Raw genomic sequence first — 14,611 nt, 5'->3', positions numbered from 1 at the left:
TATATATATATATATATATATTGTGTGTGTGTATGGCGATAATACCGCATACCGTGCTATTGAGCCACTCAAAATTACCGCAAGGGAAATTCCCTCACCGCAACAGCCCTAAGCAGAACATGAGGATTCACATGGTCATATCATATCGAAATATATTTTTACTGAAATAATAAATTAAGAAAAAGAAAGAAAAACTGTGCAACAAGTAGCATAGTATGCAGAGTTTCGGTTCATTTTTGTGGCGAAAGGAAACCAGATGGCAGAAAGCGGCATCCTATTTTTCTTTAGGCTTATTTTACAAAAGATTCTGTTACACCAAATACACAAAATAATGATCTTTAAAAAAGCATCATATGACCCCTTTAAAAACAGTTTTTGCTGTTTAACATTTTTGTGGAAACAATGATACCCTCACACAATTTTTGTAAGTAGGGATGTTCATTTCGGTTATTTTTCCTAACCAACAACCGACGCTCGTTAACCGATTATTAACCGTTAACCGACTAGATTATTTTAAATTAGAACAGCCTATTCATTATCATAATAAAATACAGTCAGTCAAACATATGGAAAAAAACACACTGCTCAGTTCAAAGATGTAGTAAAGTCTGTGCCATTAAGCGTTATCACCGTACCTCCGTGAATGATGTTATGCAAAACATTTTGTTTTACGTGGATATTGGAACGCGAGTGAAGTAGGCTACATAATAAATAATATTTTGGCATTCAAATACATCGCGAATACGGAAACATTTGATTTTGTGTCAAATGAGAGACCCAACGTTGGTTTCAGTTTCGTTTTAGCCTAAATTAATTCGTTTTGGCTTGTCGTTAATATAGCTATAGCTTCTTATATTTTTAATTCTTGTTCTTTTCTAAATGCTGTTAATTTAAAGGCTTTGTTGTGGAGTGAGGCGAAGTAAAATAGCCTAGCTATGTTTACAGTGTTTATTATAATGTTTGTAAACATTTTGCGTCCGCATTAGGCCTATTTCTGAATGAAATAATAAAATGCGACTTATACTCGACTTGCGTTGTTTTTTCTTTCTAAAAAAACTCATTTTTTTATATACGCGTAGCGTATTTTAACCATGCAGCAAACCTTTTTAAATATTTGATAAATTACTGAAAATAATTAATAAATGACTTTTTAAACCGTTTAACTGATTAATCGGTCAAAAATTCTTAACGGTCGGCTAACGGTTACCCGGTTAAAATGAACATCCCTATTGGTAAGGCTTAAAGACAGAGAAATTAATCATTTTATTCATCATACATTGAGATGAAAAGTGAGTGAAGAGTCAAGGCATTTAAAATGTTTTAATGCATTTAATAAAAATATTTGATAATTGCAAATAAATACTGTTCATTGAACTTTCTATTTATCAAAGAATCCTGAAAAATAAAATGCATCACCATTTCAACACAAAATATGAAGCAGCACAAGTGTTTTCAACTTTAATAATAATTAGAAATGTTTCTTGAGAATCAAATCAAATTGTAATGATTTCTGAAAAATCATGTGACACTGAAAACTGGAGTAATGATGCAAAAAATTCTGCTTTGCTTCACAGGAATAAATTACATTTTATAATATATTTAAATAGAAAACTTTTTTTTTATTTGTAACACTATTTCACAATATTGCTGTTTTTACTTTATTTTTGATTAAATAAATGCAGCCTTGGTGGGCAGACGAGATTTATTTCAAAATCATTAATGATTGTAATGTTTCTAAACATTGTTACTTTAATAATAACAATTCTATTAATACTTGTATTGTATTATATTATATTATAATAACTTTCATGATTATTAAATGCTGCTCTTTATTTTTACAGGACAATAGTATATATTATTACAATATAAGATATATATTTTTTTAAATAAGGGCTGGGGGCGTGGTCAGATTTTCCTGCTTTTTTGTCTCTAGCTGATCACATGACTGACTAATACTCATTCAATTTCCTCTTTTTTTTTCACCATTTACAGCTCACTGTTGGCCAGGCAACAGCAGCTAAGTCCCCTCGCTCTGCTCTTCAGAGTCAGACTGTTTCCAGTAGCAAGAGCTCCTCCAGCCAACCCAGAGGCCCCTCCTCCTCCACCTTTCACATCCACTCCATCAAAGTTGTGGACTAACACACAAACACACACAAACACACACTCGTTCATTTATCTGTCAGGTCTTGAGTTTGGATATTGAAACTCAATAGTAGGTGATTTGTCAAGGCTTTGAATTAGATTAATACATCTTTGATACTAAATTTTATTAATTTTTTCATAAATGAAAGCAAGTTGTTTTTATACTGAAATTGCCAAAATTTTAATCATTATTTATTACGTGATGTGGTGATGTTCTTTAATTTATTAAAGTTGTTTGTCACCATTTACTTCATAATGTTTTACATAGCCATAGTCAAAATCTGCGACAATTTTCTGAATTATTGTTTCAGAGCAGTCAGTTACTGTATTAGTTTGTACTGTACCTTAATCCACAGGTAGTAAGTTAATTGCTGGATCTCCATGTGTGTTAATTAGAAATTAAAGTGCTGTTTTTAGTTCATAGCAGTCTTTTTATTTTTCTGTAGCTCCTTCATGAAACTGTGCATTTCCGTATATCAGTGTTTGTTCCTTCCATTCTTATTTTTTTCTGGGAATGAGACAGAATGTATACAATGAGATTTCACTGTTTTGTTCCTGCTCATTTTATTGTAAGGGGCGTGGTAAAAGACTGTGAAAGCATAAATATATACTTTATAAGAAGTTACAAAGCCATATTGTTTTTTGTATTGTATTTTTTGCTGCATACTGTAAAGACAATAAAACTATGGAAATATATCCTACCAGCAATCTTTGTAAACCCAACAGAAAGCAGGCACTCATACAGGCCTTTGGCTGGGCTGCTCCCTTCTATCATGATTCCATGAAGCCAGATCAGATGCATCCTGTTCCCATGCTCTTGGAAACTGTTAGGACCTAGTACAACTAAATACTTGCATTTTTAAGGGCCTTAGAGTCATAGTCACTGATTCAGATTTATCTGTAACATATCTTATGGATTTGTATGTTTTATAAATCTAAGATCAGCTTTCTTCCAATGGAATTGTGAAATAATAATTTGACCATTATTATATTATAAATATTAATTAGCAGTAATTAAATATTTGCAAACATTTTAATTTTATTCAAATAACATTTATTTTTATAAATGCACTACTTTTCAAAAGTTTGGGGTTGGTTTTAAAAGTCTCATGCTCACCAAGCCTGCATTTATTTAATCAAAACTACAGTAAAAACAGTTTTGTCTAATATTTTGCCATTTAAAATGACTTATATTTTCATATATTTTAAAAGTAATTTATTCCTGTGATGACAAAACTGAATTTTCAGCAACCATTAGTTCAGTCTTCACGTGATCTTTCAGAAATCATTCTGATGTAGGCTAATCATTTATAATTAATTATACAAAAATAACAACTTGAATGAAACAGGTTTTCTTAAAAAATTCTTAATTTCTTTAAAAAAAGAAAAGTCTTACTGACCCCATTCTTTTGAGCAGTAGCCTAGTGCATATTTTAGAATAACATTCTTAGCCTCAACCTTCAGTTGTTGATTTAACATTGCCTGTTGGTGCTGCTGAACGTCCTGTTTGGGGTTCATTTTGAAGTTTGTCTGAATATAAAGATCTGATCCCAAATCATCTTGACTGACCTGTCCACTGCTCCTCGATTGCAGCCACCTGATCCTCTGTGAACTCCCAGAACTCCGCCAACTTCTTCCAGTCATTGTGCTCGAGGTGTTTGTATGCGAGGTCCCATATTATATTGCACACCGGCTTCGTGTCAGGAGAGTGATCTAATTTAAACGTCAGAGGTGATTCGCTGTGAAGGCTCTCAATAGCATCTGTATTAGTCTGAAAGGGTAATCAAATAACATCCAGCTCTGAGAAAGGCCAGATTCACCAGAAGCTAGGTGCTGAAATTAGCACAGATATATATACAGCATAGTGAATATTATTAGTCCATGTTCGCTGTTATTCAGAATGATCATTTTTGACATATGCAACCCTTGTACAAATAAATGTGATGTGGTGACCTTTCTGAATGGAATTATTACATTTACATTTAATCATTTAGCAGACGCTTTTATCCAAAGCGACTTACAAATGAGAACAATAGAAGCAATCAGACCAACGAGAGAACAACAGTATACAAGTGCCATGACAAGTCTCAGTTAGTTTAGCACAGTAGGCCTACACATAGCTAGGTTTTTTTTTTTTTTTAAATAGAATGGAATAGAACAGAACAGAATAGTCAATTATACATGCTTTAATATTGCATTACACCTCCTGCACTAGGTTTAATAGAAACTGACTGAGATTATAACACAATACCATTTATTTCACGGTCTGCTTTGACCCACATTGGAAATCTGAATACCTACCATTTGAAAATTTTGCTTCCATCTGAAATATCTCTCAGCTTTGATGATCATGTCTACAATAATCACCATATTCCCCCTAGCCGCCACTCCAAGAGCTGTTTAGAAATACCAAAATAACTTCTCGCAAATAGCCTATTTCTCTACGGCCTTCTTAAAACTCTTATCAGGCAGTGTAAAATGTCAGACACGGTCTGTCGCCCTCTCCTGAATCTCCAGATCCACCCCAGCTTTCAGAATCATCCCCACCACATCCACCTTCCCCATCTCAGTGGCGATATGGAGGGCAGTCTACCCCACCCCCAACCACCACCGCTAGATGGAATGGAGTGTGCAAATGCTGAAACGATCAATCAGTCAATCAATCTTAATGGTTTAATATAGCATCGGTGTATTTATGCTTAACATGAATGGGTTTAACTTAAAATTTATATTAGTCTTAATTCAGTAGTATTAAAACTTACAGCAGCAGAAAAAAAAACATGAAATGTTACTTTGTTTGAAAATTTCTCACCTGCTTCTGAGAGTTTATTTGGGCTCCACTATGGATGAGGAGTTTGACAATAGGAAAGTGGCCCCTCTCACAGACTGGATGCAGAGGACTGCTTCTGCTCTGAAAATCATCACAGGTTACCGTTCAAACAATGCTGAATACTGAATGTTTTATACTATGATTAAAACAATCTCACTGATGGAACAGACCGTTGCCCTCAAAAGGGACGTTTAAAATCATCACCTCTGTACATACTCAGTACATACTAAGGTGAAGATGTTGGGTCACATTGTGCCTCCAGCAGGGTTTGTACACAGTCCTCATGAGCTCCATCTGCTGCCAGATACAGAGCGGTCTGCCCTGCCTACACACAACGCAGATACATCAAATGTGTGTGTCACTCTCATGCATTTTCTGTGTTGACAAGGACAGTTTTTCCTGGTTGACCTCATTGCGAATGTTAAAGTTGTCTAGAAGTAACTGCAGTGCTTCACATTGACCATTTTTGGCTGCCAGATGCAGAGGTGTGTCCCCAACCTGTCAATCAAACCAGAGAAAACCAGGCCCTGCTGAAAAACTATTATAGCTACAACATGTACCTTTCTGTGAACTAAAAAGGCATCTACAAACTGAGTGATGCAATAAATGAACCTTATTTTCCTCCATGGTGGCCATGTTGTAAGGTTCCTCCATCAGCATCTATAGCATGCAAACACAGCCGTGTGCAGCAGCCAGGGCAAAAGACCTGTTACCATACTGACAGAAAAAACAACACGCACAACTTTATGTTTGAGTGTTTCATTTTATTCAGATTCTTGCTTTTATTGTAACTGCTGTTTCCTTACTTGGTCTTCTTTGTCAAGTTCTCCCATTTGCAGGTCATCAACAATGTACTCCACAATATCAGTGTGATTGTTCATGGCAGCACAGTGCATCATGTTCAGGCCCTCCTGAGCACAAAGTGATTTACATTTATGTCCTAAATGTTCAGCATTATGAATAAGCTATATGAGGTGTTATACAATTACAGTGGCAGATGTTGGCACTCACATTTCAATGGCATTTGCAATGTACACAATTCAAACGGAAAACAAACATGATTTAAAACAATAATACACCAAATTAGAATAATATTTACAGTATTTAAATCTTACTGAGACAATTAAAAAAAAGTAAATAATAAAAAAGTGAAATGTGAAAGTGAAATAAATTTCAGAAATAGTTAAATTAATGTACATAAAAGAAATAGTTACTAATTTTAATGGCAGTGGTGTTAAAGTAATATATATATATATAGGTCTGAACTGTTTGCTTGCTTTTGTTTGGTTTCTTTCCTGCCAGCTGGACTCTAGAGGAGAGAGAAATGTTTTTCGACAACGCTCCTGCCGTTCTCAAACCTGCGTATCAGTATTCCCATGGCCGCGCGGTCCTGAGTGTGTACATAAAAAAATAGGAGGCCTGTCATTTCACATTCATTAAGTGTGAAACTCAGAAATTAATAATGTAAAAATACACTTTTTAATTAGTCTTACATTGGGCCCAATGTACTAAAACGGGATCAGGCACTCCCAGCAGACTCTATTAATAAAGCATTAGTCTGTGATGTGCAAGCACTGACAGGTAGAAGGACTAAGGAGTTACTTTTCTACTAACATGAACAAATCAAAATTAGTCTTGTTCTATTTAAATGTAATTAACATCAGAGATCTGATTGCACATGAAGGCTGTCAGTAATATATATATATATAGAGAGAGAGAGAGAGAGAGAGAGAGAGAGAGAGAGTTGAAATGCAATGTTATATTGTTATTATACACACACACACAGTTATGGGCAGAATTATTAGCCCCATTGGTAAATATGAGCATTTACATATACATTTATTCATAGTGGCTGGAAGACCTGCCAAGAGAGCACTGCAATAGTCCAGCCTGAGCAAGGACGACTATGAAAATAAATCTGTATTGTTTATCCTTTTGATATTTTTGAATTGTAAGAGGTGGGAAAATCTCATTATGAAATATATATTTTTCTTCAAAACACGTTGGCCACAATTATTAGCACCCCTAGAAATTTTTTAGGAAAAAAATATCCCTTTAGTACATTTGTGACCCTGGACCACAATACACAATACATTTTTGATATATTCACGGTAGGAAATTTACAAAATATCTTCATGGAACATGATCTCTACTTAATATCCTAATGCTTTTTGGCATGGTTCATTGAAAAAGAAAATCAATGTATTTTAAGTGCTACTTATGACGTAGTTTTGTGGTCCAGGGTCACATTTTGGAAGAAATTTGAGGTTTCAATGAACTTTAATTAGGAGTAGTACACTGAAAAAGAGCATGGAAGCCTGACAGCTAATGGAATAGAATAGAATATGAGAAAAAAGAAAAATACAATTATTATAGAATAGTAGATTTAATGTAGTATGTACATTTAGATGGAAATGCCACAGCAACTGTAGACTAATCCATGTAAATTAATAAAATTAATCAGTGTACAGTAAGTGAACAGCTCACCGTATTTTCAATGCTTTGGTCAGCTCCAGCTTGCACAAGTAACTTGAAACCATGCTGCTAAGTGAACAGCAGTCAGTCCATGCTGCAGAAACACAGTATGAGTTTCATATTGATCTTAAGGGAAACCATGTCAATCATTCATGACTGGGCAAACTTATACCTTATCTTGTAAATCTAGTTTGGCTCTCCTTCGAAGGAGCACATCAACAGCTTCCACATTACTGAAGGCCACAGCATAATGAAGAGCAGTTTGACCGTGCTGACATTAGACACAAGATTCATAAGAACCGCTCAGAGAACAAATAGTCTGAGAACAAACAGTCTGTATTTGCTAAAGTGCAAATTCTGCTCTTAAACACTCATCACACACGTGTGTAAGTGAGCTAGGAGCAGTTTACTGACATATCACATTCTTGGCATTGACAATAACACCTCTCCCGAGAAGCAATGATTAGTTGAATAGCACTGACTAGTACTTTACCAAAACGTTTTGTGATGATACCACGAAACAGTGATGTATTCAGTGGCACCATATTCATATTGCTTCAGCATGGTATTTACATATACTCCAATATAAATACTATGGTTTTTCCATGGTACTATGTTTCAAAACCATGGTATTTTTTGTTAGAACATTTTTCATTAGGAGTGACTACAGGAAACTATTAAAGTAAATTACTATTCTATTTGATGTATACAGAGATATGTAAATATCACTGAGTAGAGTTTGTGTTTTGGGTGTTTACTTTAAGAACCACTGGAAAACATGATGTCGAGTGTGATAAATGAATGCTGTGTCAGACAGGCCAATAGTACACACTTCAACTTCTGGAGTAACATTTGTGAGCTGGAAATCGAATCTGATTTCAGTATTCAGGAATATTCTAAGTTCAATACAACTGAAGCTACACTCTAAATATAACCCAGCACTGGATTAAAAAGGGACAAACCCAGCTATTGGGTTGTTTTGAACCCAACCGCTGGGTCAAAACAACCCAATAGCTGGGTCAAAACAACCCAACCGCTGGGTCAAAACAACCCAACCGCTGGGTCAAAACAACCCAACCGCTGGGTCAAAACAACCCAACCGCTGGGTCAAAACAACCCAACCGCTGGGTCAAAACAACCCAACCGCTGGGTCAAAACAACCCAACCGCTGGGTCAAAACAACCCAACCGCTGGGTCAAAACAACCCAACCGCTGGGTCAAAACAACCCAACCGCTGGGTCAAAACAACCCAATAGCTGGGTTTGTCCCTTTTTAACCCAGCATTTTTTAGAGTGTAAGGTGACAGAATTTGTGGCTTCTATTGATTACCAAAAAAAAAAAAAGAAAGATGTGGAAATCATGGTAATCAACATTATGCCACACATGCTGTTGATTGTGTTTAACTTGTACTGAACCCAGAATATTCCTTTAAATATGGTTGAAAATAGAATGGTAGACTGAGATCAGTCTTTATCAGTCTTATGAATAAAAAATGTAACTCAAAATTTGAAACAAGCTATTCAGAGCAACTGCAACTTGCTTCTCAATTTGCTTCACGATTAATTACACATGAACAGTATTGAGGAATCATCGTAAGTGTAAAAGGTATAAAATATCGTTAACAGAATCAGGAAGGAAAATTTATACTCACACATTTCCTTACTGTCATGATCTTCTCCAATGTCCTTCTGCAGTATAAATTCAATGAAACCTTTGACATGGTCTGTTTTTAACCATGTTTTGGGATTAAGGTTCTCCTTTTTCCAAACAGGCTGCTTCAGGATGTAGTCGTTTAAGGCTTGAGCTCTCCTCTCCATAGTGCTGTACTGGTTTCATAGCTCTTTGAGTTGGGAGACTTGTATTCTGTAAAATACACCAGGTGGATGGTTTTGTTTGCACTGAGAGCTCACGCCCCAAAGATATGCGCTACAGTCTATGGCTCTCACCCAGAGTACATACAGTTAAATGGCTTCAAGCACCGACGATTTTTATATCAAATAAATGCTGTTCTTTTAATTTTCTACTCATCGAAAAAAGCCTTTACAAAACCATCTTGGTTTCCACAAAAATATTAAGCAGCACAACTGTTTTCAACAATGATAATAAAAATAATTTTAAAAAGCACCAAATTAACATATTAGAATGATTTCTGAACCATATCACTCTCAGAAAAAAAGGTACAAAAGCTGTCACTGGGGTGGTACCTTTTCAAAAGGTACACTTTTGTACCTTTTAGGTACTAATATGTACACTTTAGGTACTAATATGTACCTTTATGGTACCATTATGGACTCTTTAGGTACAAAGGTGTGCCTTTTGAAAAGGTACCGCCCCAGTGACAACTTTTGTACCGTTTTTTCTGAGAGTGTACTGAAGACTTAAAACAAAAAAAGTTATTTTAAATTGCAATAATGTTTCACAATATTGCTAATTTTTACTGCATTTTGAATGAAATGAATATAGCCTTGGTGAACATAAGAGACTTCTTTCAAAAACATTTAATAATTCTTACCAAACATTTGAATTGTAGTGTACTTCTTTACAATAATATAAATACCATCTTAACATATCTTTTGGGGAAAAAATAGCCGAAAGAATAAAGTTGTTTAATTAGTTTCCAAACAAAGAAAAACACCCTATACCTTATTCTTCCATACACTCTAAAAAAAATGGTGCTATATAGCACTAAAAGCGGTTCTTTGGCTCGTAATCATAGGGGAACCACTTTTAGTGCTATTTAGCACCTATTTTTACAGGTGCTATATAGCACCTTTGTCAAATGGTGCCATGTAGAACCATAAGAGGTGCCATATAGCACTTTTTCTCAACAATGGTGCACCAATCATAACTCATCCATGGCTCCCAGCATGCATTGCTACATGAATAAATTATGCAGCTGCATTACCTTAGTATTTTCTTTTAATCTTACTATTTTCTTTTATTTTTGTTGTGACTTTTTACTGCCCTGTTTTGTAATGTTCAAAAATCATATAAAAATTATCAAAATATTTTGTCACCATTGCTGAGATTCACATGCTGATTCTTTATGTCTATGAGGAACAGAACTGAAACCTCTTTATAACCCATAATTCTAAAAGTGGTTTATACAATTTTCTCACATTGTCACATTGTATCGTAGAGCTGCAATAATACAAAACTCATAAAAGAATAAAGATTTTGATAATATGCAACCAGAGACTCAGATGCATGAAAAGATTTTACAGTAAGTTCCTTGCCATTACATATGTGCGTTATAAACACTATTGCAACAGCCAACACGGTAGTGGTGCTATATAGCACCTTAACCACTCCAAAGAACCGCTGAAGAACCGCTGAAGAACCTTTTTTTTTTAGAGTGTACCATTACATGAGATCAAGAGGGCAATTTGTAATTTTTTTTTTCACATTAATTTTAGGTGCAAATTATCTTATGTCATGGTCTATACAGTGCTTTACAACATCCATAAAAATTTTAATCTGAATTTATGCAAAGAATAAAATTATTTAAAAAAATATTCGAGTCATTCGATATATAAATGTAAATATAACATCAATGATCTACTTAAATACTGAAAGAAGCAAGTCAAAAAAGAATATATATATATATATGAAGCATTTTTCTACCATGCAAATACTCATTTCGATAAATACAAAAAATATACCCAAACAGATTTTCAGCTTTGTGCCAGAGTATATCATCTTCACAGAAACATCTGTTATGGTCATTTTAGTAAAGATCTGCTTTTCTTCACCATATATGAATTCTTCAGTCTGCATGTCTTACTTGTTCCATCAACATATTCCCTTAAGTAAATCCAGCAAAATTCTCATGGATTATAATGTCTCATCCTCATAAATTAAATGATATGATCTGTCTGAATTTGTAAAGGAATTAGATGTTCTGTCTGGTGTTGCCTTTGAAGAACTTGTAGATTGTGTGTTTTGTGCTCAACACTTTGATTTCCTTCGAGGGAGGAAGAGGAGATGATCCTTGCCTGTAGTTAAAATACATAAAAATCAGGAGACACAAAAATAATATACATTAGTGTTAGAGTTTAGGGCTAGTAAGATTTGTAAGATCTAGTAAGATCTTTATGAACAATTCCTCTTGCTCAAAAATACAATAATGTAAAATAGTTTAACGTTTTTCTATGTTAATATATATTAAAATTATTTTTTTTCCTGTGATGGCAGAGCTGAATTTTCAGCAGCCATTACTCCAGTCTTCAGTGTCACATGATCCTTCAGAAATCATTCTAATATGCTGATTTGGTGCACAGTTAAATACCTTTTGCTCTTTTCTCTCACTTTAGAAACTCTTCTCTGGTCCCCCAATTGGCCTGTAAAACACACACACAAAAAAGTATTATAATCATTTCCCTTCTGTATAGCATGGTAACATTATTATTACCAATGCAATTCCTTGCATTCTTTTAATTTTTTTCATTTCTGCACTGACCTTCAGACATTCATCAATATGTCTGTTGAAGACTGTAAGGTTTACATCCTTCATCTCTGTATTGCACACAGGACAAGTGAGACACTGCAGCACCTGGGTTGAGATTTTAAATGATGGCTTTAAAACTGCAGCTTTGTTTATGTAGCTTGTTGCGTCTGTCCCCGAGTTTGTATTTGTTGTGTCTGATTGAGTGTTTGTTGTTGATAGATCTGTCTGTGTAGCAGCAGCTGCGTCAGCACTATTGTTTGTTGTGTCTGTACCAGTGATGACAGATATTTGTTCCTGTTGCTGCTGAAGTCTTTTCAACTGTGCTCTTTGAAAAAACGATTGCTGCTGGGGTCCTCTAGGTATTTGCTCAGACACAGAAGGTACTTTCATCTCAGTGGACGGTAGCTTTAGGAAACTGGCACCATCACTGTCTTCTTCTGCTTTGAGTGCAGATCCAGCACACTGCGTGAAACTGCCTGAATCAGATCCACCTTTCTGCAGGAATCCCATTATACTCCTCTGAAGAGGCTTTTTATCTTCAGCGCTGATAAAGCCGGACACTCAAACACCTGTTGAAAATCATCACACATCTCTTCATTAGCATGAGAATTTCAGAAACTGAATTTTATTATGTGAAATAAACACACCTAAGGTAGCTTCAGATTAAAAAAAAAATTATCTGATTGTATTGTCTGATTCTTTGTGCATGATGTCAAACACTGCAATGATGAATCGTTTAGATTTCATATGCCTCAAAAAAAAAAAAAACAAGTCCTAGAAATATTGTATGCCATGATACAATAAACTTTACAAAAACAAAATACTGTGTTATTAATAATAATATTTTATTATTATTATTATTATTATACAGTTCATAGTTTATTTTGTTTAGACTAAATTATACTGTATATTATAAACAAATATTTTTATTTTTTTTGGCAAGGGAACATTAAATCGTTCAAAAGTGACAGTAAAGACTTTTATAGGTCTAATGTTACAAAACATTTTATTTAATATAAATGCAGTTCATTTGAACTTTGTTAATCAAAAAATCCCTGAAAAAAATGTATCACAGTTTCCACAAAAATATTAAGCAGAACAACTGATTTCAACATTGATAATAAGAAATGTTTCTTTATCAGCAAATCAGCATATCAGGATGATTTCTGAAGGCTTAGAAATTATATTTCAAACTATAATAAAAGTAATTTTAATAGTATTGTAAAATTTCACAATATGACTGTTTTTACTGTATTTTTACTGTATTTTGAACTTAGGATACATTAACCTCTTAAGTGCCACCGGCCCACCGGTGGGCCCGTTGGCGTTCTTTTTTTCGTTGTCTTTTTTCTCTGTAACATATCTTAGTAATAATAATCATAAATTACATATCATTTGAAAGCTTAAAACCTCAAAATTCATCCTGTGAAACCCATTTTGAAATCGGACATTGCGTTACCATGGAAATAGTACTTTAATATCTTTTGGCGGTCTCCTCCCCCTTAGTGGGTGGAGTCAGGTGTCATATTACAAAATGTATTATGGTCCTTTAGAATCAAAACTTTTTATAATCTTGACAAAATACATATTGTCGGAAAGGTCTGATCAAGATTCCATATTTGGTGGATATTTTGTGATAGAAGTAATATTGACAAGAGATATTTAGACATTTGTGACAGACAAATGCATTAAAAAATTCAATGGTGTTTTGATGGCCCCCGGTGGCTGTTTGTGGTATAACGCCCTAAATAAAATCTCTCAGGAATCTCAATTTTTTTTATATCAACTTCAAATTTGGAACATAACTTATTTAGACATAAGGCTTTAATTTTATAGCAATTTTGGATTCAAAAATATTTTGAAAAATATTTATTTTATATAAAATAAAAACAGTACAGTGCATTTTCTTTACAGTAAACTTTTAAACTTTTTTAACTTTTTGATACTTTAATATTTTGAAATGATTCCACTTTTGTAATAATCTGTCCTGTGAAAACCATTTTGAAATCGGACATTGCGTTACCATGGAAATGGTACTTTAAAATCTTTTGCCGGTCTCCTCCCCCTTAGTGGGTGGAGTCAGGTGTCATATTACAAAATGTATTATGGTCCTTTAGAATCAAAACTTTTTATAATCTTGACAAAATACATATTGTCGGAAAGGTCTGATCAAGATTCCATATTTGGTGGATATTTTGTGATAGAAGTAATATTGACAAGAGATATTTAGACATTTGTGACAGACAAATGCATTAAAAAATTCAATGGTGTTTTGATGGCCCCCGGTGGCTGTTTGTGGTATAACGCCCTAAATAAAATCTCTCAGGAATCTCAATTTTTTTTATATCAACTTCAAATTTGGAACATAACTTATTTAGACATAAGGCTTTAATTTTATAGCAATTTTGGATTCAAAAATATTTTGAAAAATATTTATTTTATATAAAATAAAAACAGTACAGTGCATTTTCTTTACAGTAAACTTTTAAACTTTTTTAACTTTTTGATACTTTAATATTTTGAAATGATTCCACTTTTGTAATAATCTGCAGATTGTCTTAAAAAAGAGTCCAACCTCTGTATTCCAAAGCGTTCATGAATTATAACAATTTAAGTTTGAATAGTGCACGTTCACATCTATATTCAAAAATGGGGGGTGGCACTTAAAGGGTTAAATAAATGTATCCTTGTTGATGTGATATACATATATATCTATA

General features: G+C 34.0%; 3 pseudogenes; 1 reads left to right on the top strand and 2 right to left on the bottom strand.

Moving 5' to 3' along the window:
* Positions 1–2,225, top strand: part of LOC107700084 (centrosomal protein POC5-like) — a 9,780-nt pseudogene extending 7,555 nt beyond the window's left edge.
* Positions 2,226–2,593: 368 nt separating this feature from the next.
* LOC107700054 (ankyrin repeat and death domain-containing protein 1B-like) lies at positions 2,594–9,264 on the bottom strand (annotated as a pseudogene).
* A 2,075-nt stretch (positions 9,265–11,339) lies between these two features.
* The window catches only part of LOC107700053 (DNA polymerase kappa-like), a 7,073-nt pseudogene continuing 3,801 nt past the window's right edge, over positions 11,340–14,611 (bottom strand).

This window comes from Sinocyclocheilus anshuiensis, unplaced genomic scaffold, assembly GCF_001515605.1.
Source record: "Sinocyclocheilus anshuiensis isolate Anshui unplaced genomic scaffold, SAMN03320099.WGS_v1.1 scaffold983, whole genome shotgun sequence".
Lineage (NCBI taxonomy): Eukaryota > Metazoa > Chordata > Actinopteri > Cypriniformes > Cyprinidae > Sinocyclocheilus > Sinocyclocheilus anshuiensis.
This window is presented reverse-complemented; position numbering and strand designations above follow the sequence as displayed.